The sequence below is a fragment of the Suncus etruscus genome, chromosome X, assembly GCF_024139225.1.
Source record: "Suncus etruscus isolate mSunEtr1 chromosome X, mSunEtr1.pri.cur, whole genome shotgun sequence".
Lineage (NCBI taxonomy): Eukaryota > Metazoa > Chordata > Mammalia > Eulipotyphla > Soricidae > Suncus > Suncus etruscus.
In genome coordinates this window covers 95,950,632-95,972,936 of record NC_064868.1, presented here as the reverse complement: position 1 = coordinate 95,972,936, position 22,305 = coordinate 95,950,632, and the positions used below count along the sequence as shown (strand labels likewise).

The following is a 22,305-nucleotide window of genomic DNA, read 5'->3' as shown; positions in this document are numbered from 1 at the left end:
AATCCCCTTTCTGCTTTCAATGGCCACAGGTTAGGGTCCCAGTCCCAAGACTAAGAAGGGAGCTAGGCCCAGTCAGGGGAGTCCTTCCACTCCTGTCTCTGTCTGCAGGTGTGCATTCACAGGAACTGCTGGTGCAGTCTGGGGCTGAGGTGAAGCATCAAGGATTCACCTTCACTGACTACATTATGCCCCGGATACAGCAGCACTCTGGAGAAGGGCTTGTGTGGATGGGATAGAGAGACCCTGAAGATGATGACAAAGATGTTCCAAGGCAGAGTCACTTTCACTTCAAACAAGTCCACCCACACAGCACACATGGAATTGAGCTGAGAATTGAGGCCCTGGCCATGTATTGCTGTGCAAGAGACACAGTGTGACAACCTACATCCTGAAGTGTGTCAGAAACCTGAGGGAGAGGCAGTTATGCTGGATAAGATGAGTGGGATGCTGATGCCTCCTGACTTTCTTCTGCATAGGCACGGTCTGTGACACAGATTGGGGCTAATACTCTCAGGGTTTACTTGAGGAAAAATACATCATATATCTTTATCACTTGCTAACAATGAGAGAAAAAAGCTTTTATCTAGAACACATGTTTTTATTCATATTTTCATGTCATAATATGCACTGAAGCTTTCCAGTTAGCAGAACAACTCAGAAGTATGTGTTGGATGGGGATGAACTGGTAGCACAGAGATAGGGCGTTTGCCTTGCTCCTGGCTAATCCAGGACTGACCCGGGTTTGATACCTGACATCCCAAATGGTCCCCGAGCCAGGAGCAATTTCTGAGTGCCGAGTTAGGAGTAATTCCTGAATGCACCCGCCACTGGGTGTAGCACAAAAACAAAAACAAAAAACAAACCGCACACACACACACACACACACACACACAGAAGTGTGTACTGGTATCTTTGCAGGCCCTTGGCTTGTAAATATTGGTAGGAAACTTGAACTTTTATAAAGTTTTGTCCATTGACCTTATTTTTGAGGGAAAGTAAATAAATGAAGACCAGTGTTTAATTATATTTCCACTCATGACCAAAGAAAAAGACTCAAGTAATCAGTTATGAGTTATGGTGGAAAGGCTGAAATTGTAGTTCATGTCAGGACCTCATTCTTTAGTCTTCACTCCTGTGCTGAGAGCCATTAACAAAGGTTCCTGTGCATATGAACCCAAACATTGCTCCCAGGAATTACACTTAATGTAAGCAAAACACAGAGTACATTATTAGAATGAACTTGTGACGAGGTACTAAGAAAATCTATGGTGGAGACTTTTCAAGAGTGTCATAATAGAACACTTAGGTATGGTCTTGGTGGTGCATCAGGCCGGTCCACCTCAAGGCTCTGTGTGCAGACTTTGGCAGATCTCTGATTGTCCACTTCTTCACTTCTTCATAGATGGACAGAATAAAATGGCAAATTATTGATCTTGGTTTAGAAAAATGATATTAGCAAGTAAGAGAGCATAATGAACATAATTAATAGTTGAATTACTAGTTGTGAAAGAAAAGCAATGGATTGTCACAGACATTATTGGGGTATGAGTGTGTCCCTCAACACCACAATAGTAACACTATTGGGACACTGTTAGTGAAGTGTAATTTAAAAGAAGTGTAGTGTCAGAAGGAGAATTCTGAAGTCAGGTCACTATGCTCCACAGCTCTCAGGCTGACTCAGGTGTGAGTGTGGCAGTTCTGGAAACCTAAACAAGAGCCTCGTTGCTGAGCATATCTGGTCGACAGGGGACCTTGTGGTCCCCATGAGCCCACACTTTATATTAGGAGCAGGTTCAGAGGCCTGGGAGGATTTTTCTTAAGTTCTGGTGTTTTCTGTTTTCAAAGAAAAACAACTGATATAAGCACCCAGCTAAAAAAAAAAACCTTTTGTTTTTGGTCAGCAGAGTTGTTTCAAAATATTTTATTCTATTGGAGAATTTTTTTTTGGTTTTTGGGTCACATCCAGCAACACTCAGGTGTTACTCCTGGCTCTGCACTCAGACATAGCCCTACAGGCTCAGGGGACCATATGGGATGCTGGAATTTGTACCAAAGTCCCTCCTGGGCTGGCTGCATGCAAGGCAAACACTCTACTTCTTTGCTATTTCTCTGGCCCCCTTTATGGAGAATTTAAGCAACAAAATAAGTTCATTAAAGCCCTGAAAAATCTGTTTTTGAATTTTTAATATATATAAATTAAGAAACAGGATGAAAGTTTAACTAATCATAAAGAAGAAATATAGGTACCAGAGTGGTGGCACAGTGGTAGGGCATTTGCCTTGCACGCAATTGACCTAGAACGGATGGTGGTTCGATCCTATATGGTCCCCCAAGTCATGAGCTATTTTTGAGCACATAGCCAGTAGTAACCCCTGAGCATCACCAGGTGTGGCCCAAAAACAAAAACAAAAAATTCTGTTGGGGCCAGAGTGATGGCGCAAGCGGTAGGGCATGTGCCTTGCACGCGACTAACCTAGAATGGACCACAATTAGATCCCCCAGCGTTCCATATAATCACCCAAGCCAGAAGTGATTTCTGAGTGCAGAGCCAGTAGTAACCCCTGAGCCTCACCACCCCACCCAAATGTCAAACAAACAAAAAAGAAATATATATGTATATGTATATATGTCTCATTCACTGCTGTGGGAATGTCAGCTGGTCCAGTTTTTATGGAAAGCAACTTGGACTTTGCTCAAAAAACTAGAACTTGAGGAGCCGAATCAACAGCTTGGTGGGTAGGATGTTTGCCTTGAGTGTGGTGATCTAGGTTCAATCCAGGCATCCTGTATGGTCCCCCAAAACTGCCAAGAGTATTTTTGAGCACGGAGCCAGTAAAAACCCAGTACTGCTAGGTGTGGTCCCCAAACTAGAATTTTGTAGAATTTACTTGCTGAAATCTGCCGAGTTGTCATATTTCTGCAGTTTACTGCAATAAGCTGCAAGTCCACCTGCTGCTTTGCTGCTGTTCAACTGCAAGGGCCTGGCACTGCATAGCGCCGATGTTTAAAAAAAGAGTTCTATTGAACTGTTTGTAATAAAATGTTTTAGTTGGCTAGAGGTATATCTTCTTTAGAGGTTATTTTTCTAAACAAGCAAGATTATCTAAGTATAATAAAAATATTGCAAACTATTTTGTCCACGTGGTTTGAGAAAAGGAGGATTGATGGCAAGGAGGGGGCTATGCCCTGTTTCCACCCAGATACAGACCTGGCCCCAGTGGTAAGATGATCAGGAATGGTACTGGAACTGGAAGGAGGCTGAGGAAAGGCCCCAAAAGCAGCCCCATTAGCGTTTTGTGTGAGTGATTAGGATGAGAGGTTCCCTATTCTGCCCAGACACAAACCTGACTGCACCCCTGGGGCAAACAATCAGCAAGATCAGCAATGGAGCCAGAATCCAGAAGATGGCCTCTGGTATCTTTTTAATCTGCCTCCAAGGCTCACATCTACTCTTGGAAAAATGCTGTAAAATACATAAAATTGTCATTTTACAAAATGTGAAAAAATCCATTTCCAAAACAGGGAGAATGCTCATATCTGATCTGAAAACATCTTTTGTTCCATCCTCTTTGGGATCACTGCCCATCCAAAAGTCAGAGTGACCTTTAGACTATACTTCTTGGCAGCATAAGCAAAATTCCAAGAAATATTGATGAATAACACAAAAGCATGAAGGCCACCATGGAGAATTAAAATGGGTAGAGATGAAATATAAAGACAGACTACTGGTGCACCTGCTGTCCAGAAAACACACTTTTATGTTATGCAAAGCACATGACTCTTGCTTCTGCACAACAGCAGACACTAGCCTAGCGTGGGTCTCCTGGGTTGTTAAAGTGCTGCCTACAGTTCTGAAGTGGTCAGACTCTGTTCTTCATCTACATTTTACACTCTTTTTGTGGTGATAATTGCAAGTAGTTGAGAGAAAACTGTAAGGAATATGTATTTACTGTTAAAGTATCCCTGAGGATCATAGATCCATTTTGGATCTCTCTGGAGGACACACTAGATTAGTAAGGATAGCTCACTTTTCCAATCAGTAGCTTAAAGCAGATTATGTCTAATATGAAAAAGACTGACACATCAAGTATTGACAAGGATGTGGTGATAAACAAAGTCTAAATGACATGTATTGGAAATGTCCGGTTCAACCTCAATGATTACAGTATGACAATTTATCAGTGTCAGAAGAACTACCTTATACACCATGGTATTTCTAGTACTAGAACCTCCCACTGAAACCCAAAAATATTCATTCAAATATGTGCTAAAATGAGGTAAAGTGACTTGTGTGATACCCCTTCAATAAGAGTATTACAAACCACAGTGTGAAAAAGAAAAAAAATGAGGGAGAAAGAAACAGAGAGGGGGGTAAGAGAGAATAACAATATTGGCTATAAAGGCAGGTGGGAAATGGAGGGAGGAAAACTGAGAACATTGGCAGCACTAACTGTGCACTGCTGAAGGGATGATAGTTGGGACATTGTGTGACTGAAACTCAACCTTGAGTAACTTTATAACTGTGTATCTCTCAGTATTTCAATTATAATTTATTTCATTAAAAATATATATCATCAGGGCTGGAGAGATAGCACAGCAGTAAGGCATTTGCCTTAGATGCAGAAGGACGGTGGTTTGAATCCCGGCATCCCATATGGTTCCCTGAGCCTGGAAGGCATCAAGAGGATGATAGTGATTCCAAGAGTCACTGATGAAGGGAGGAAAAATTTTTATTTGAGTGTGTAGTGTTAGAATATTTTATTATGAAATTTTGTCATTAATAAGGTTGAAAACATTGGTGCCTCAATAAAAACTGAAAAAAATAAATATTAAGGTTTGTTCATCCCTTATTACATGATCCAGTAATGAAGCAAGTCAAACATCGGCAATGGACAAATGGGTGAGTAACTTGTAGCATATAGATATTATATACATACATATAGAGATATATAAAAAGATAACTTAAAGTTATAATTTTAATGAAATTTTAGGGTATTGCATTTAGCAAATAATTCAGAGGAAGTCAGGTATGCATCACTTCACTCAACCTGGCATTTATAGGAGGAAAACAAAGGGATACCCATGAAACCATGACACATTATTTCTTTGGAGAAAAAAACTAATTCTGCCAAGTGGTAAGAAGTTGGTGGAAGAATGAAAAGGTTGACTACAGATGACACTGGGAATAGTGGGAGAATGTTTAGGAGACATTGGAGGGACCAGAGTGTGTATATCAACTCCTTAATGGGAACAATCTAGTACCCATATTAAATACAATAGAATTCAAAGCAAATGTGGTGGATGAGGTCAGGTCAATACTCACAGCTTTCATAATCTGGCAGCATTACATTTTCAACAGAGCTGGGAACCCAGGATGGATCGTCCCTGCAGAGCAGATCTGGGCCATAGGGGGCCCTCAGGACCCACCAGTCTGGGCACCATGTGCAGGTGCATCTAAGCCTGGGAGTATATGCTCAAATCCTGGGATTTCCTGTTTTGTTTTTTTTTTTTTAAACTTTCTGAAACAGGCACCCAGGGAGGACATCTTGCATGGTCTTCTGAGTTGTTTCCCAATATTTTATTCTATTGGAGGATGTAGTTGACTAAATAAGTTCATGGCCATCTTTATAATGTCATATATAGTATTTCTAGAAAATTTAATACTGTTATTGAAGGGGTAGCACACAAGTCACTTTACCTCATTTCAGCACATATTTTTAGGATTAATTTTAGAATTAATATTTTAGACGTTTAAAAATCAAAAATTTAAAAACTTGGTGCAGGGGCCTGAGTGATAGCACAGCAGTAGGGTGTTTGCCTTGCACACAGCCCACCCAGGACAAACCCGGATTCAATCCCCAGCATCCCTGATGGTCCCCTGAGCCTGCCAGGAGCGATTTCTGAGCGCAGAGCCAGATTTTCTAGTAATAAAAAAGTACAAAACAAAAACAAACAAAAAAAGAACAACCCCCCAAAAGCAAAATAAAACGGAACAAAACAAACAAATACAAAAACCAAAAACAATAGGGCAGTAATAACAAAAGTACTAAAAGAACTAAAAAGAACAACAGAAGCCCCCCAAAATAAAACAGAACAAAAACAAACGAACAAACAAAACACTCCTTATGCCCCTGCACAGTAGTAAACTTGTATATGGGTCCCCTTGCTTATGAAAGTTGTTCTGATTACATATCTGGAATAGTCAGACTTGGTCTCCATCTCACAATTATCTTCTGTATGTGGTGACAATTCTAAGTGATACTCAGGAATTCCAGAGTTGTCAAATCAACAACCAGTGGCTAAGGGTTACATATAAGGAAAAGAATTCTGAAAATTAGGAGGCATTACCCTGGAAGACATTTTGCTTCTATGACAAAAAGTTTGGCAGGAGACCTGGGTACTGTGGGGAAATCTACATACTCCACGCTATGAAAACACAGCTGAGTGAGCTCAGGAAAGAGAGAAGGGCCTATAGATAAGCCAAACTCCCAAATACCACTTGAAAGCTAATGTGAAGGACAACCTCCAATAGCAATGTCCAGTATGTGATCAAGGGCAGATTTCCTTAGGAGGGTAGAGGAATTTCCCCTCATTATGGTTGCTTTTCAAGTGTTTTTTCTTATTTTTAATATATTTTTATTTAAGTAACATGATCATCGTTGGGTTACAGTCATAAACAGAACACCCCCCTTCACCAGTGTAACATTATCCCCTCCTCCCTTCCCATCCTCTGCCCGTATTCGAGACAGGCATTCTACTATAGTTATTTGTTTTTAAGTTCAGTAAATTGTATTTTTTTCCTTAAAGTATAAGAGTAAAAAATATAGTAAAGGTGTGATAGTGGCAATCCCCGTTGTTTGCATAGGTCCAGAAAAATGGAGAAAATGGAAAAAAATCCTTGACTTGATTACAAAAAGGCCTCATCCTAGAAGTTTATTGGCATAAGAACGACTCCAGGTCCCAGGCATACCAGTCTGTCCAACCCGAGTCATTCTCCGTGGTCCCGGTAAAAATTTTTCACACTTTAGCTATTGTTGGTATCAGATTCTTATATTTAAAGACTCTGAATTCTGTGCATTTCTTTCATCAATGTCAGGCTGATGTGGAGCATCCTCTAGTTTCAGCATACCATTAAATGCGGAGCGATCTGTCCTGCATGCAGACTGTTGCTGAGTCGTCTGAGTGTTGGAAGCACTCTTTGGAGTAAGTCAATGCCGAAGCAGTGGTAGGTCTTCTCTGGTAGAGGCTTGGATCCTGGTAATGTTATAGACAATTGTGGTTGTTTCCATAGATGGTATCCATTGTTCAGGTGTGTGTGGGCGATGCCCATTCTTCTAAAGCCTAAGCCAAATCATTATGCCAATGTTCAGGGTAAAAGGCCTAATTACATTACCAAATATGTGTTCCCATCTCTATTAGATAAGAACTTGTTTGCTTATTATTATTTTCCCATTTAAATGTGCCTATGCAAAAGAGAAGCAATGCCACAAGATATTGTTGGTGCATCTGGGGGCTGACGAATAAAGTCCGACATTCCCCGTAACTTGGTTCAAACATGAAATCTATACAGAGATACTCTTCTACCAGTATTGCTTATAAAACAGATCTCAAAGGGGGGAAATCAAATAATCAAATAACAAAGCCAGTGGGCAAAATTGTCACTATATGAGGATGTTCGAAAAGAGTTATAGATGTTAAGGGAATACATCTGAGATATACAAAGGAGATACATGTGTCCCTTTTATGTTTTAGAAATAGTCAAAAGGGAGGGAGGTGTTTCCAAGACACTACTTTGGTCTGTGATTTGGACAAGCGAAGAGTAAATGGAGCCATGTCCTTCCCTTGTTGCCTGCTGAAGCTTCCGACTCCCCGAGAGGTGTTTGCTTCCTAATTGCTGGAAGTTGAAAGTTCAAGTGTTTTAACCATACGATGATCATGCTGTATGTTGTGTATATGTCACTAAAATTCAACTATGTCATAGGCCATACCCAAGAAAACTGAATGGCCAGATAAAATAACAGTTTTTCTAACAATTAGGTAAACTATGTTTAGTTTTTCTGCTTCACTTTTACACTGTGTGGATTAAATGGAAGATCACTGGGTATTTTTTGTTCTGGGGATGCACCATGTAATGCTCGAGGGCTTTCTTTTGGGCTCAGGAGACCTTTTTGGTTGAACTATTTGTTTTTCCTTCCATGTTTAACTATACTTGTTCAAGATCCACATGCTAAATGTTCATGTAACATTATTAGATTTATTGTGACTGTGTTAATATCTATATTAAATTAAACATTGTTCTCTTAATAAATATCAAAGCTGGGAATGTCTGAGAATTGTGTAGAAATGGTTTTATAGGATGAAACCAACATTGCCTGTGACCCTGTGATGAAACAGTCGCCCATGTGAGCATGACCCTGACTAAAGGAATGAAACCTGTGTCACCCTTGGCCTCTCTACTCCTCCATAGACTAGATTTTTTAAATTATCATCTGAGTATACTTTAATCTTGCAGTAATTTTTTTCAAGAGCTACTTGAAATTTCTAATGAACCAATGTCTTCCCATTTTCTATTTGCACAGTTTATGATTTTATTTCTACTATTTTATTTATAGAAATGTGAGTTACAAAGTAATAGATAGTTTTGTTTTATGCATATAACATTTCAACCTCAATTCCACCAGTAGTCTCAACTACCATCACCAGAGTTTGCATAAGCTGTAGTCTGGAGTTGTTTGTTATCTCTGTCTGAGGCTGATTGAAGGGAAGAGAAAGTGAATGCTCAAACACAGAGAGGAAAGGTCTGTAAAAAAAACACCAAGAATTTCCATTTGTCACTGTGGCCCACAAGAACACTGAGAACCACTGTGGTGTGCTCAGAACATACTTCAGAGGATACTCAGCCCTAACAGGGGGAAGTTAGAACTAGAGAAAATGCTCAGGGTCCATGGATCATAAAGACAGTTCCAAGGAAAGAGCAGAAGCAGCAGTGGGAATTTCCTGTCATGACCTCAGTGGGAGAAGGGTCTGTCTTTATTGACTCATGGTGGCTAGAATCCCTGTTACTTCTCTCAAGACATAAAGGGCCAAGATTGTCTTCTGGGTAATGTAAGGTCACTTTTAAGTTGAAATATCTTAAGTTCCTATAAATTAGATTTATTTTATGGAAAAGAGAAGTATAAGAAAACTTTTATATATCCTGACATTGGGAAACATCACACATATGAGACCACTTTAGATCACTTAGTGAACTAAATGAGACTAAATGGGATTTATCTTCATGAGCCTGGTTCTAAGAGGGACTATACCCCCCACAGACATGGAAAATGGCTTCTTACAAGCAGACAGACACTTTTGGGTGATTGAAGAAGCTGTATATTTTCTGTTCATTCCAAACATCTGGAGTTTATGCAGATGTCTGTACAAAGAACTGGCACTTTATCACACCATAGCACATATGTCTTTGCTCCATAATCTCCATGCAATTCTAAAGGCAGACGTTAGCATCTCTCAGGTTGCTTTGTTGTTTGGGGTGCAAACACCTGTCTAACTAGTTATTTATCCTGAGGTAAAATTCTGCCCCTCATAGGACATAGAATAAAGGTATAAATTAAGTGATTTCCTGACATGACATTGACTGGCTTAAAGTGGATGTTGCTAATATTCAGAGGTTATCACATACTACTCTGGTGATTAAAACGAAAAATGAGAATGTGGAAATATAGCTCCATTCTGGAGCACTCACCCAGATGTCACAGACTTACAAACAAAAATCCAGAGCCACACACTACAGTCTGCTCTGAGTAATATGGCTTTCATCACTGACTAGATAAATAAACTTGAATCCAACATAAGTGCCAGGGAACTACATTAACAATGGCTTAAGATAAAAATATTGAGAGAAGGCCTCTTCTGAGACTTCCAGTATTCCATTTAAACCAGGAAATTTTGTTCCACCCAGGTGTCATTGAAGATTTTGTACAAGTTGCTGAAGCACCTTCTAGGGCATCTCTAAGCATGCTGTGTGGCACCAATGGAGAGTAACACAGCAGTGAGCAGAATAGAGGACTTGTGATTTTACATAATCTTGTCTTTGATAGGATATTAAAGAATGCTAACATTTCTACAAGAACAGGATGAATTCCAGATATCATTAGTACTGACATCTAAAGCTACTTTTAAGGAAGTTGGTTAGATCCACAGGTTGAAAAAATTCAATGGCGAATTCATTTAATGGATGCTTACAAATTACAGTGCATAAAAGAAAAAAGGAAGAGATAGAGACAGAGAGAGAAGAAATATATCTGCCATAAAGATAGATAGGTTGTGGGTGAGGGTGGAAAGGAAACTTTGGATTTTAGTAGCAGTAATTGTTCAGTAGTGAATGGATAGTTGTTGAAACATTATATGACTGAAACTTGGTCATGAATAACTTTGTATTTTACAGAGATTAAAATAAAAGTTATTCATTTAGAAAATATATGTTACCTGTATAACTGAATTAACCAGAGAGGCAAGATATAGATTATAGGGAAAGCAGACACATGTACTGGGCACAATTAGAATTTTTATAGTGGAATTCTGTCACTAATATAATTGAAAATAATGGTGCCTCAATAATAATTGGAAAAATTAATTATTTACATCCATATCCATTGCTTATTACAATATATAGGAAATGAAGCAACCCAGTGGTCAACAATAGATAGTAGAAGAGTAATTTTTCCACACCCCCGCCACATGCCAGTAATTTTTATAATTTATACATTACTTACAAATATAGAGCTGTAAAGAAAGACAATAACTTAAAGTCACAAAATAAATGGAGTTGGAAGGTATGTCAGGCATATAAATCAGGAGAAGGTCATATATGCATCACTTCACTCAACTTTAACACAATAAGGAAGAAAACAAGGGAAATGCTCATTAAAGATGACACATAATTGTCCTTGGAGAGGAAAACTATTACTGTTAATGGGTAGAAGATTCATGGGAGAATGAAGAATTAGACTTCAGATGGCATAAGGAATAGTAGAATTCTAGGAAACATTGGAATGGCCAGGATGTGTGTGAATTAGCTCCCTAAAGGGAACAAAAATTTACTCAGGTATCTTACACTTTCAGTTCCATTATTCCAAATAATTTACTATGACAAATAAAGGAATTATACAATAATTAAAGACACAGGGCAATACAAACAAAGGAAGACAAAATAAAAGTGAAGTGTCTGTCATGGAGGAAAATTGGCAGAGAGGTAAAGAAAGGTCACATTGTAAGGGAAATAAAAAAAATGGAGGCAGAAAATAAACCATCCTCACTTCATACCTGTTACCACATAGGAAGACAAAAAGGAGATAAGTAAATACTTTTTAAATCTTAAGCAAGAAACTTTTGCAAAAAATGCAAGAATAAAACACCAAAAGATCCATAATTACACATTAGTCAGTTAAAAAGTTACCACTTTCAAAAGGGAGAAGTAACCCATGAGCGTCGCTGACATTCAATAAAAATTTAAAATTAAATATTCCACACTTTACCAAAAATAAAACCTTATGAAAAATGTAATTTTTCAATACTTGTCAAAATTAAATTAAACAATGAATTGCAAACATGCCAGCCTGGAAAGGTGAATGAAACATATTATGTCAAGAATCAACTAAGACGAAAATTAGAAATAACAACACTTTAGTTGAAATATACAAAAGAATGAAAACAAAAGGCCAAGGATATGAATCCATAGGACATTGTTATGTACTGTAGTTACACTGGCAACATCTCCAGGCCATAGAACTGTGAGCACTGCGGGGTGGGGTGGGGGCATGAACAATGGTAGAAGAAAAGTGTGAGAATGAATAAACCAATACATGTGGGATAATAAACATGGACACAAGGGCCTTCCAGCCTAATGGTCTCAAGCCTACCAAACTGAACTCTTTTTATTGACCAGCTCCATCCACACCTGGGAGAGGAGGGTCCAGTGAGAGACAAAGTACCTATCTTGAGCAATCCAGTCTACGTGGGTCTTTTACATGTAAAAATGGGTGGGTGAAAAGGAAAGAGGAATCTAGGGAGAGTTTCTGTTTTGGGTACCATAGGGTACAACCCAGAATAACTCAAGCCAAAATGATAAATGTTCAGATCAGAGCTTAATGCAAAATGATAAAAAGTGGCTGTAAAAATCCACCTGGATTACAAGGACATTCCCCCACCCTGGTGGGTGGGGTTTAGGATAATTAAAAAAAATGTCTGCTGGGGTTAGAAAGAAAGCTCAGCAGGAAAAGCATATGGTTTAGGAGCACAGTGCAGGGAGAGCTCATCAGAGAAAGACATGAAAAGTTGGAAGATATGGCTCAGAGGCTGGGCATGGCAGGAAAAGGCTATGAGAGAATAAAGCGATCAGATTCCAATTAATATCTTTTCTGACTGCTGTGTATTATTTCTCCACCACTACTACCCTGCCTTATCAGACCCGTCTTCCTGAAGGGATTGAAACACAGTGCCTGGAGCAGTCTCACCCAACTCATGGACTTTATTTTTTATTTTTAATCTAAAATATTGTTGTAAAATAATTTGTTGAAGAGATTGTCTTTATTCCATTTAAAAATTTTGGCTCCTTTGTCAAAGACTTTGACCATATACTTGGGGGTTTGTCACTGGATAATCTATTATAACCCATTTGGTCTGAAAGTCTGTCTTTGTTCCCATACATGCTTTTTTGATCACGATGGTTTTGTAGCAGAGCTTGAAATTAGATAATGAGATGCCTCCAAGTTTCTTGTTTTTCAATATAGATTTGACTATCCAAGATCTTTTGTGGTTCTACACAAACTTTATAATTGATTGTTCTAAATCCTTGAAGAATGTTGCTGGGACTTGAATAGGGATTGCTTGAATCTATATAGGGTTTTTTGGGTCACACCCTGCGATGTTCAGGGGTTACTTTTGGCTTTGTGCTCAGAAACTTCTCCTGGCTGGCATGGGGGACCATATGGGATGCTGGGATTCGAACCACCATCTATTATGGATCGGGTGCATGCAAGGCAAACGACCTACCGCTGTGCTATCTCTCCGGTCCCTAGCTTTTGAATATTTGAGTTTTGACATTTAGATTCCTTTGATTTTGGAAATTTAATGCTTTTGGCAGTTAATCTATTTTGTTAATTCTTGAAGACCTTACTTCTTGCTTTTTGGATATTTGTGATTATTGGATGTTCTCGACTTTGCTGGTTTATTTCTGCAATAAGGGCTTTTTTTAAACTTTTGTCTTTTGGGGGGACTAGAGTGATAGCACAGTGGTGAGGTCATTTGCCTTGCATGGGGCTGCCTGTGTTTGATCTGCAGCATCTCATAGGGTCCCCCAAGCCTGTCAGGAGCCTAGAGCCAGGAGTAACCCCTGAGCACCAACAGGTATGGCCCAAAAAACAAAACAAATTTTATTGTCTTTTTGTCTTCCCTCATGCAGAGGTTGGTTGTGTTGCACACTCACCTGTTCTAGGCTTCAGCAGTTATGTTATCAGCTTCAGTGTTATGATATCATCACCTATTTCATTATGTCAGAGACTAGTTTCACCATTACGTCTTTATTTGAGTACCATAATTACAAGCATGTTTGTAGTTGGACCTCAGTCATAGAAAGAATACTCCCCTTCACCAGTGCAAATTCCCACTACCAATGCCCTCATTCTTCTTCTACCCCCACTACCGGCCTGTATTCAATACAGGCATTTTACATCTCTCACTCATCAATATTGTCATTTCTCTAACTGCATTAACCACTCTTTGTGGTGAGCTTCGTATTGTGAACCGGTCCTTAAGGCCCTCATCTCTATCGTCTCTGCGCATTATTACAATAAGGTCTTTTCTTTTTCCCCACCACCCTTCATTTCTTCCAGGATCTCATGTTTTGTGGCATAAGTCTCTCAAAGTTGTCTCTGATCACTTCTGGATCTCTGTATTATCTGTAGTGATCTCCCCCCTTTCATTTTCAATCTGGTTTATCAAGCAAGCTTCTCTCTCTTCCCCTCCCTGTGAGTTATGCTAAGTGGTTTTTTAATATTGTTTATTTTTTCAAAGAATCAACTTTTGCTTTCATTGGTCTTCGGATTGTCCTTTGAGTTTCCACTTCATTAATCTCTGCTCCAAGCTTTGTTATTTCCTTCTGCCTACCCATTTTGGGTTCATCTTGTTTATCATTTTCCAATTTTATAAACTGTGTCATTAAGCTACTCATGCAGGCCCCTTCTTCCTTCCTGACGTGTGCCTACAACTTTGATTTTGAGTCTGTGTTTGTTCTGAATATTCAGATATGTTTCTTGTAGGCAGCAGAATGTTGGATTCAGCTTTTTGATCCATTTTGCCACTCTGTGTCTCTCTCTCTCTCTTTTTTTTTTTTTTTTTTTTTTTTTTTTGGTTTTTGGGCCACATCGTTTGATGCTTAGGGTTTACTCCTGGCTAAGTGCTCAGAAATTGCCCCTGGCTTAGGGGGACCAAATGGGACGCCGGGGGATCGAACCGCTGTCACGATCTTTCCTTGGCTAGCGCTTGCAAGGCAGACACCTTACCTCTAGCGCCACCTCCCCGGCCCCACTCTGTGTCTCTTAACTGTTGCATTTGGCCCAATGACGTTGAGAGAGATAATTCCAAGGGATTTAGAGCCATCTTTGTGTAGAAGTTTGGTGTGTCTTTAGCCCTGTCTAATCTTAGAGTAGACCTTTCAATTTATCTCTTAAGGCTGATTTTGAGTATGTAAAGTTTCTAAGCTGCTGTTTATACGTGAAGCTATGTATACTTCCTTCAAACCTGAAAGTGAGTCTGGCTGAGTGCAGTATTCTAGGTGAAGCATTCATTTCATTAAGTTTTTTTCCCTATATCCCACTATTGCCTTTTGTCCTGAGGGTTTCTTGTGACAGGTCTGCTGTAAATCTTAAGGATGCTCCTTTGAAAGTAATTTCTCTCTTCTTTTTAAATAATGTCTTTATTTAAAAACTGTGATTACACACATGATTGTAGTTGGATTTTAGTCATAAAAAGAACACCCCCCTTCACCAGTGCCATACTCACATCACCAATGCCCCATCTCCCCTCTCCCTGTGCCTGTATTGGGGACACACTTTCTACTTCCCTCACTCATTGACATTGTTATGAAAGCTCTCAGTGTAGCTATTTCTCTAACTGCACTTATCACTCTTTGTGGTAAGCTTCATATCATGAGCCAGTCCTTCTGGCCTTAATCTCTGGGAATTATTTCAATAATGTCTTTAATTTTTCTTAAAACCCATAGATGAGTGAGACTATTCTGTGTGTATCTCTCTCTGACTTATTTCACTCAGCATAATAGTTTCCATGTACATCCATGTATAGGAAAACTTCATGACTTCATCTCTCCTTACTGCTGCATAATATTCCATTGTGTATATGTAAACAAAGTTTCTTTACTATTCATCTGTTGAAGAGCATCTTGGTTGTTTCCAGAGTCTGGCTATTGTAAATAGCCCTGCAATGAATATAGGTGTAAGAAAGATATTTTTCTATTGCATTTTTGTGTTCCTAGGGTATATCCTAGGAGTGGTATAGCTGAGTCATATGAGAGCTCAATTTCCAGTTTTTGAGGAATCTTCATATTGTTTTCCATAAGGGCTGGACTAGATGGCATTACTACCAGCAGTGAATGAAAGTTGCTTTCTCCCCACACCCCCACCAGCACTGATTGTTCTTTGTAATGTGTGCCAGTCTCTCTGGTGTGAGATGGTACCTCATTGTTGTTTTGATTAGCATATCCCTGATGATTAGTGATGTGGAACATTTTTTTCATGTGCCTTTGGCCATTTGTATTTTTTCTTTGACAAAGTGGCTCTTCATTTCTTCTCCCCATTTTTTGATGGATTTAGATGCCTTTTTCTTGTAAAGTTCTGTCAGTACCTTGTATATCTTCAATATTATCACTTTATCTGACGGGTATTGGGTGAATAGCTTCTCTCATTTTGTGGTTGGCTTTTGTATCCTAGGCATTATTTCCTTTGAGGTGACTTTGAGCTGTTTAATTTCCAAGTGTTGAAGTTTTCTTCTATGTCCCTTTGTAGTTCACTTCTAATTTTAGTGCATTGTGATTTGAAAAGGTTGTCTTTATGATTTTATCCTCTTGATTTTATAGAGGTATGTTTTATGAGCCAGCATGTGGTCTATCCTGGAGAATGACCCATATGCATTGGTGAAGAATGTATATCCAGTTTTCTGGGGATATAGTGCTCTACATATATCTACTAGTCCACTTTCTTCCATTTCTCTTTTCAGAGCTAGTATATTCTTGTTGGTTTCAGCCTGGTTGACCTATCAAGGGGTTACAGGGCAGTGTTTAGGTCTCTCACTATTATTGTGTTGCCAGGGATATCTTCTTTCAGATTTGTCAACAATTGTAATAAATATTTTGCTGGTCCTTCATTGGGTGCATATATGTTTAAGAGTGTGATTTCTTCCTGTTGTACATATTCCTTGATTAGTAAAAAATGTCTATCTTTGTCCCATATAGCTTTCTGAGTCTAAAGTTTATATCATCAGATACCAATATGGCCACTATAACCTTTATAATGTAGTTTTTTGTTTGGGTGATTTTCCTCCAACCTTTGATTTTTGAGTCTATGTTTATTCTGACTATTCAGATGTGTTTCTTGTAGGCAACAGAATGTCGGATTTAGCTTTTTGATACATTTTTTCATTCTCTGACTCTTAACTGATGCATTTAGCCCATTATCTTTGAGAGAGATAGATGTCATGCGATATAATGTCATCTTTATACAGGAGTTTACTGTGTTTTTGGTCTGTCTTGTCTTAAAGTAGACCTTTCAGTTTTTCTTTTAAGTCTGGTTTTGATTCTGTAAGTTTCTGAGTTGTTGCTTCTCTATTAAGCTATGTATACTTCTTTCAAACCTGAAAGTGCATTTGGCTGGATGCAGTATTCTAGGAGAAAAATTTATTTAGTTGAGTTTTGTCACTATACCCCACCACTGCCATCTGGCTTTGGGGGTTTCTTGTGATAGGTCTGCTGTAAATTTTAGGATGCTCCTTTGAATGTAATTTCTCTTTTTTGATCTTGCTGATCAGAATTCTATCCCTACCTGTTGGATTCATCATTGTGACTAGGATGTGTCTTGGGGTGCTTTTCTTTGGGTCTCTCCTAGCTGGTAATCTTCAGAATTTGGTTGCACACAGTATATAGCTCTGAGAATTTCTCTGCAATGATGTCCTTGACTATTGATTCTTCCTGGAGATTTTCTTCCTGGGTTTATGGGACTCTAATGATTATTTTGTTTCTGTTGACTTTATCAAAGACTTTTATTTTCATCTGTTTGCATTCTTTGAGTATATTTCCATTGTCTGATCATTTGTTTTTTCTGATCTTTTCTGTTTTATGGAGTTGTTATGCATCTCATCTTCCAGTTCAGTGATTTTATCCTCAGCTGCTAATAGTCTATTTGAGAGGCTTTCCATTGATGTTTTCATTTCTTCTATTGAGGATTTCGACCTGTTATTTCAGTTTGGAGTTTTCTGATTTCTATCTTTATCTCCTCTTAGTTCTTATTTGTGTTCCATTCAACTCAATCTGTGCTTTCTTGGAGTTCTATGAGCATCCTTCATATTTCTTCTCTAAACTCCTTATCTGAGCGGCTAAATGGTGATTCGCTCTGCTCAGGTAATCAGAGCTGCCATATTAATTCTCTATGCATTGAGTTGGCCTGCACTGTTTCACCATTGTCTCGCTTGTAGTGTGGGTTTTTTCCTATGTGCAATGGTGGAGTTCCTTGGCTAGAAGATGAGCATGACCACAAAGCTAAGTGAAGTGGCTGCTCTCCTCTGGCACCACCTTTTGTGGGCGGGACTGCCTACCTTGCTGGTATTAAGTTCGCTGGTGTCTTCCTCTGCAGTCTCAAGCAGGACATCAGGAAGCCAAATATGGAGAATGCCGAGGATCCATGGCAGGGGTCTGGCACCACCCTTGTCAGCGGGGACAGCCTATCTTGCTGGGATTAAGTTCTCTGGGGTCTTCCTCTGCAGTCTCAAGCAGGAAATCGGGAAGCCCCCTTTTAACTTCATATATTTTCGTCATTTACGTCTGTTCCTGACAACGCATACAAAATGCTGTCTACAATGACTGTTACTTCACTTTTGGTTTTATTATAAAAATGGGAATTTATGTTTCTTGACATTACCTAGGATTGCTACTATGTACATTGTAGTGTTTTCTGATGCCTAATTTTTTATATATACCTGTAGTATTTTGCATGTTTTTCCAATTCATGACCAGGATGTCTTCTTATTTGGCTTCTTTACCCTCATGGATTATAGAGATGACAGCATTACTGTGGTGAGGGTATCCTTGTATTTGTGCTCGATTTCTGCATTATCAATAATGAGAGAAACATGTGTTGTCTTTTTTTTCTGCACATAGACAGTTGTGCAGGTTGTTTAATACTAATGTTGAGACTTGTGGGTTATTTTTTCATAAGAATTTGCTTTCATTATTTTTGTAGATTCCACATGACTCGGTTCAGGTTCATTGCTGGTAGTGTTGATTACACTAGGTTTTACAGTGTAAAATGCAAGGCAAATTTCTATATCCTTGTAACATGTCTCCACCTGTGGTCCTTTCTTTCATGTTTCTTGCATCATAGGGGAACCTTTTGGCTATAGATAATAGGTCTGTTTTTCTGTATTGATATAAAATGTTTCACTTAATTTTGCTTTGTTAGTAGGTTTGAGGTGAGAAGCACAAGGAGCTGGGTTTATTTTCAAAGTAGGTCAATATTTTCAACATTGTTTCTGTTCAATATGCAGTGCAATGCGGCGAGTGGGACACCATGGTTCGTTAGTCACAAACCTATTCCTGAGCAATGTGAGTCGTGTTGACATTATGTGAGATGAGCAGATGTTAAATTGCCTGCCCCCTTTTTATAGTACTTACTGTTAATATGAACATATGATAGCTCTTTAAAATTCTGAGTCTATGACTTTGTTCAATAAATTTTTGAGCCCTGATTGTTTGGGTTTATTCTGTGCTATGTATGAGCTGCAATCTGTGGTCTTGGAATGGATCTTTTAAACTCTTTACTCAAGATAACATTTCAGTGACTATTGAATGCCATTGCTAAATGAATAAAAACATTTAGCCTTGGTTTCTCGTCTCGGGAGTGCACTTCCTTCTTTTAATATCCATTATGGTATTTGCAATTCTTTGTTATTGCAAATTGGTTTGGCATGCTATTCTGAATCTGGTTGGAGAAACTATTCTTGTCTCCTACATTGTACAGACATTTGATCATCTCCTTGGTTATGTTGCTGTGGGAATTGTTTTCATCACCAGATGATGTCAGACATTCTTCACGGTGGTGTTCTTTTGTGAGACCTTGAGAGAGAGAGAGAGAGAGAGAGAGAGAGAGAGAGAGAGAGAGAGAGAGAGAGAGAGAGAGCGAGCTCACCTGAATTGCCATTACCCTCTGACCACTGCTGGCTGTGGCTTAAGGAGACAAATAAAAACTTGAAAAAATGTGTGTGGTGATTTTATCTAGTCCCTGTTTTCCGTTTTATAATGGTCTTGAACTTATATTGGTTTTTACAATGTGCCTGTTCTTCTCTGAGATGAAGTTATTTTTTTAATTTGTGCAGTCATGTTATTTCTTTCATGCTTTATTTCTTTTATATTGAGATTATACGATTTTCTCTTCTTGAATATTCTCTGGAATTAGATTTGTGTTTGTGATTCCTAGTGGTTTGTGATAGTTTTACTACATTTGATGATTTCTACTGATGTTTAATTATCAAGGTTGGTTCACAAGATAGAGGCCTGCATAATACACTCATAATAAATCCTTACTCACTTGGATGAACTTACACAAATCATCTTTTATCACTTAATCTGCAAAGCAGAGCATACTACTCATGGCTGACTCTTGACTGGCATTTCACTGCTTTGTTTAGCTCTGGCTTGAACACACATTTATTTAGCTCTTTCAGTTAGATATGTTTCACAGTAGTTTGTATGTTGGATCTGCTATGTAGTCCTGGAGGCTCACTGTGGATGTCACATCAGAGTAGCTGTGGAAATATTAGCTTTATTCGGTGGACAAGACTGAAGTCCAAAGACTCAGCCTCAGTTCCAGAAAAAAAGCCCCCCTCCTTCCACAGACCCTTGTTTTTATCCCCCAGAATCAGGTACCACCCAATGGTGGGTTCAGATACCAACCAATGGTGGAAGCAGAATCAGGTACTATCCTAGGGTGGGGGCAGAATGCCAGGTTACACCCTAGGGTAGGGCACAATCACCAATCAGGTTAGGGTGAGTAACATAGTAATCCCCTAAAATATTTACATGCACAACAAGTAGCTAGCTAACAACATGAATGTTCATTTCTAAAAGTTTATTCTTGCAGTTGGCAACGTTTTGATTTTGTTACACTTATGCACAGGTATTGCCTTATTCTTACTGGCACATAGAGAACTGTTCCTTAACTTCTCAAATTTACATCATTTTTCCAGCTACAGTACTATATATATTATTTTATCAGGATAATATGCATGTTTGCCTTCTTGTCTGTGGCTCAGTTAGTTCATTCCTTGTCTAATGCTATGCCCTGATAAATCATTCCTTTAACAAGTATATTTCTGGGTGCCACACAAAATTCGTATCTAACATATATGTGATTCGGCATTTGCTTCCTTCCTCCTCTATTTACACTTGGGCCACGAAAGTCAAAGACAGCCATATGAAGTGTTTACATTCTTCCCATTTTTTCTTCCCCACTTTCTTCTCTTTTTTCCTCTTTCTTTATTTTTCACTCTCTCCCTCACTGTCACTCTCTCACAAACATATGCACACCTAGACAAGTTATTCAATCTGTAAATGCAGAAGAATTTATTTCATCACCTAGTCAAATATGCATGTATAGCTATGTGCTCATCTTATTTGAATTACTTCTACATAGCAATATTTTATTTTTATGTAATGAATTTATCATTGTTATTATTTAAATAAGTCCTGCATAAAAATGCTGTACCCTTAATCAGTTAATGTAACATTAATATTGCTAAGTATTACATATCACATATTTATATATCACATCATATTTTGTCATATAACATTGTATTATTGCTGTCATAATATCATATTATTATTTACATATTGTTGTTGTATCATTGTTTTATATATAGTACATCATATATTCTACATTATATAGTATACTATGTTATATATTTTATAGATATTTTAGCATTATTATGATATATATTAAATAATATATGTTACATTATAAATATTTCAGAATAATAATCTATATTAAATACTGTATCATATTATGTTTTATTATACTACATAATATTATATCAAACTATGTCATATATTATATCATCATTGCATGCAATAATCATAAACTATAATATAATATATTATTATATTTTATTATATCATTATATGATAGAATATTTGCATGTTGCATTGTCATATTTTATCATATGTGACATGCTATATTGTTATCTACTTATAATAAAGATAATCATACACTATATCATTATATTATAGTACTTTATATACAAACTAATGCCATGTTTATTGTAATATGAGTATATCTCATGGTATTACATGTTATCATGCCAAATCCTTTTATAATACATTATCATCATGTAAACATTTGTCTCATATCAGCATTATATATTACATCATATTATTTATTATGCTATGGAATGATCATATGTCACATGATACTATTATATCATGTCATGTTGTAATATTGTAATATGGAATGATCATGTGTCATATTAGATGATGCTACTATATTAATTCATGTTATATTATTATATTATGAAATGAGCATATATGTTATGAACTATTATATTACATAATTTTGTATTATAATACATCTAAAATGGTCACATATCACATAATATTATATCATGTTCTATCATATTGCAGTATGATAGTATGTAATGGTCATATGTCATATAATGCTGTTACATTATATCATATATTATGATATGGAATGATCATCTGTTATATTATATAGTAGTATTATGTAATATGTCATATTTTAGTAAATCAGCACAATATAAAATGATCATATATTGCATGAGTATATGGTATGATTTATTAGATTCTATCATATCAGATTATATTATCCTAGTATCATATGACTGTTCATATGTCATATTGCATGATACTATTATGTTATATAATGCCATATTATATTATTATATAACATATTATTGGAATGGAAAATGATCATATATCATATATGGTATTATGTCATTTTTATCTCATATAATCAT

At 37.7% G+C, this 22,305-nt stretch overlaps 1 protein-coding gene across 1 annotated transcript in view; it reads right to left on the bottom strand.

The window, feature by feature from the left end:
- Positions 1 to 22,305, bottom strand: part of VAMP7 (vesicle associated membrane protein 7) — a 1,102,798-nt gene that overhangs the window by 989,414 nt on the left and 91,079 nt on the right. The gene's annotated exons all lie outside the window — the stretch shown is intronic.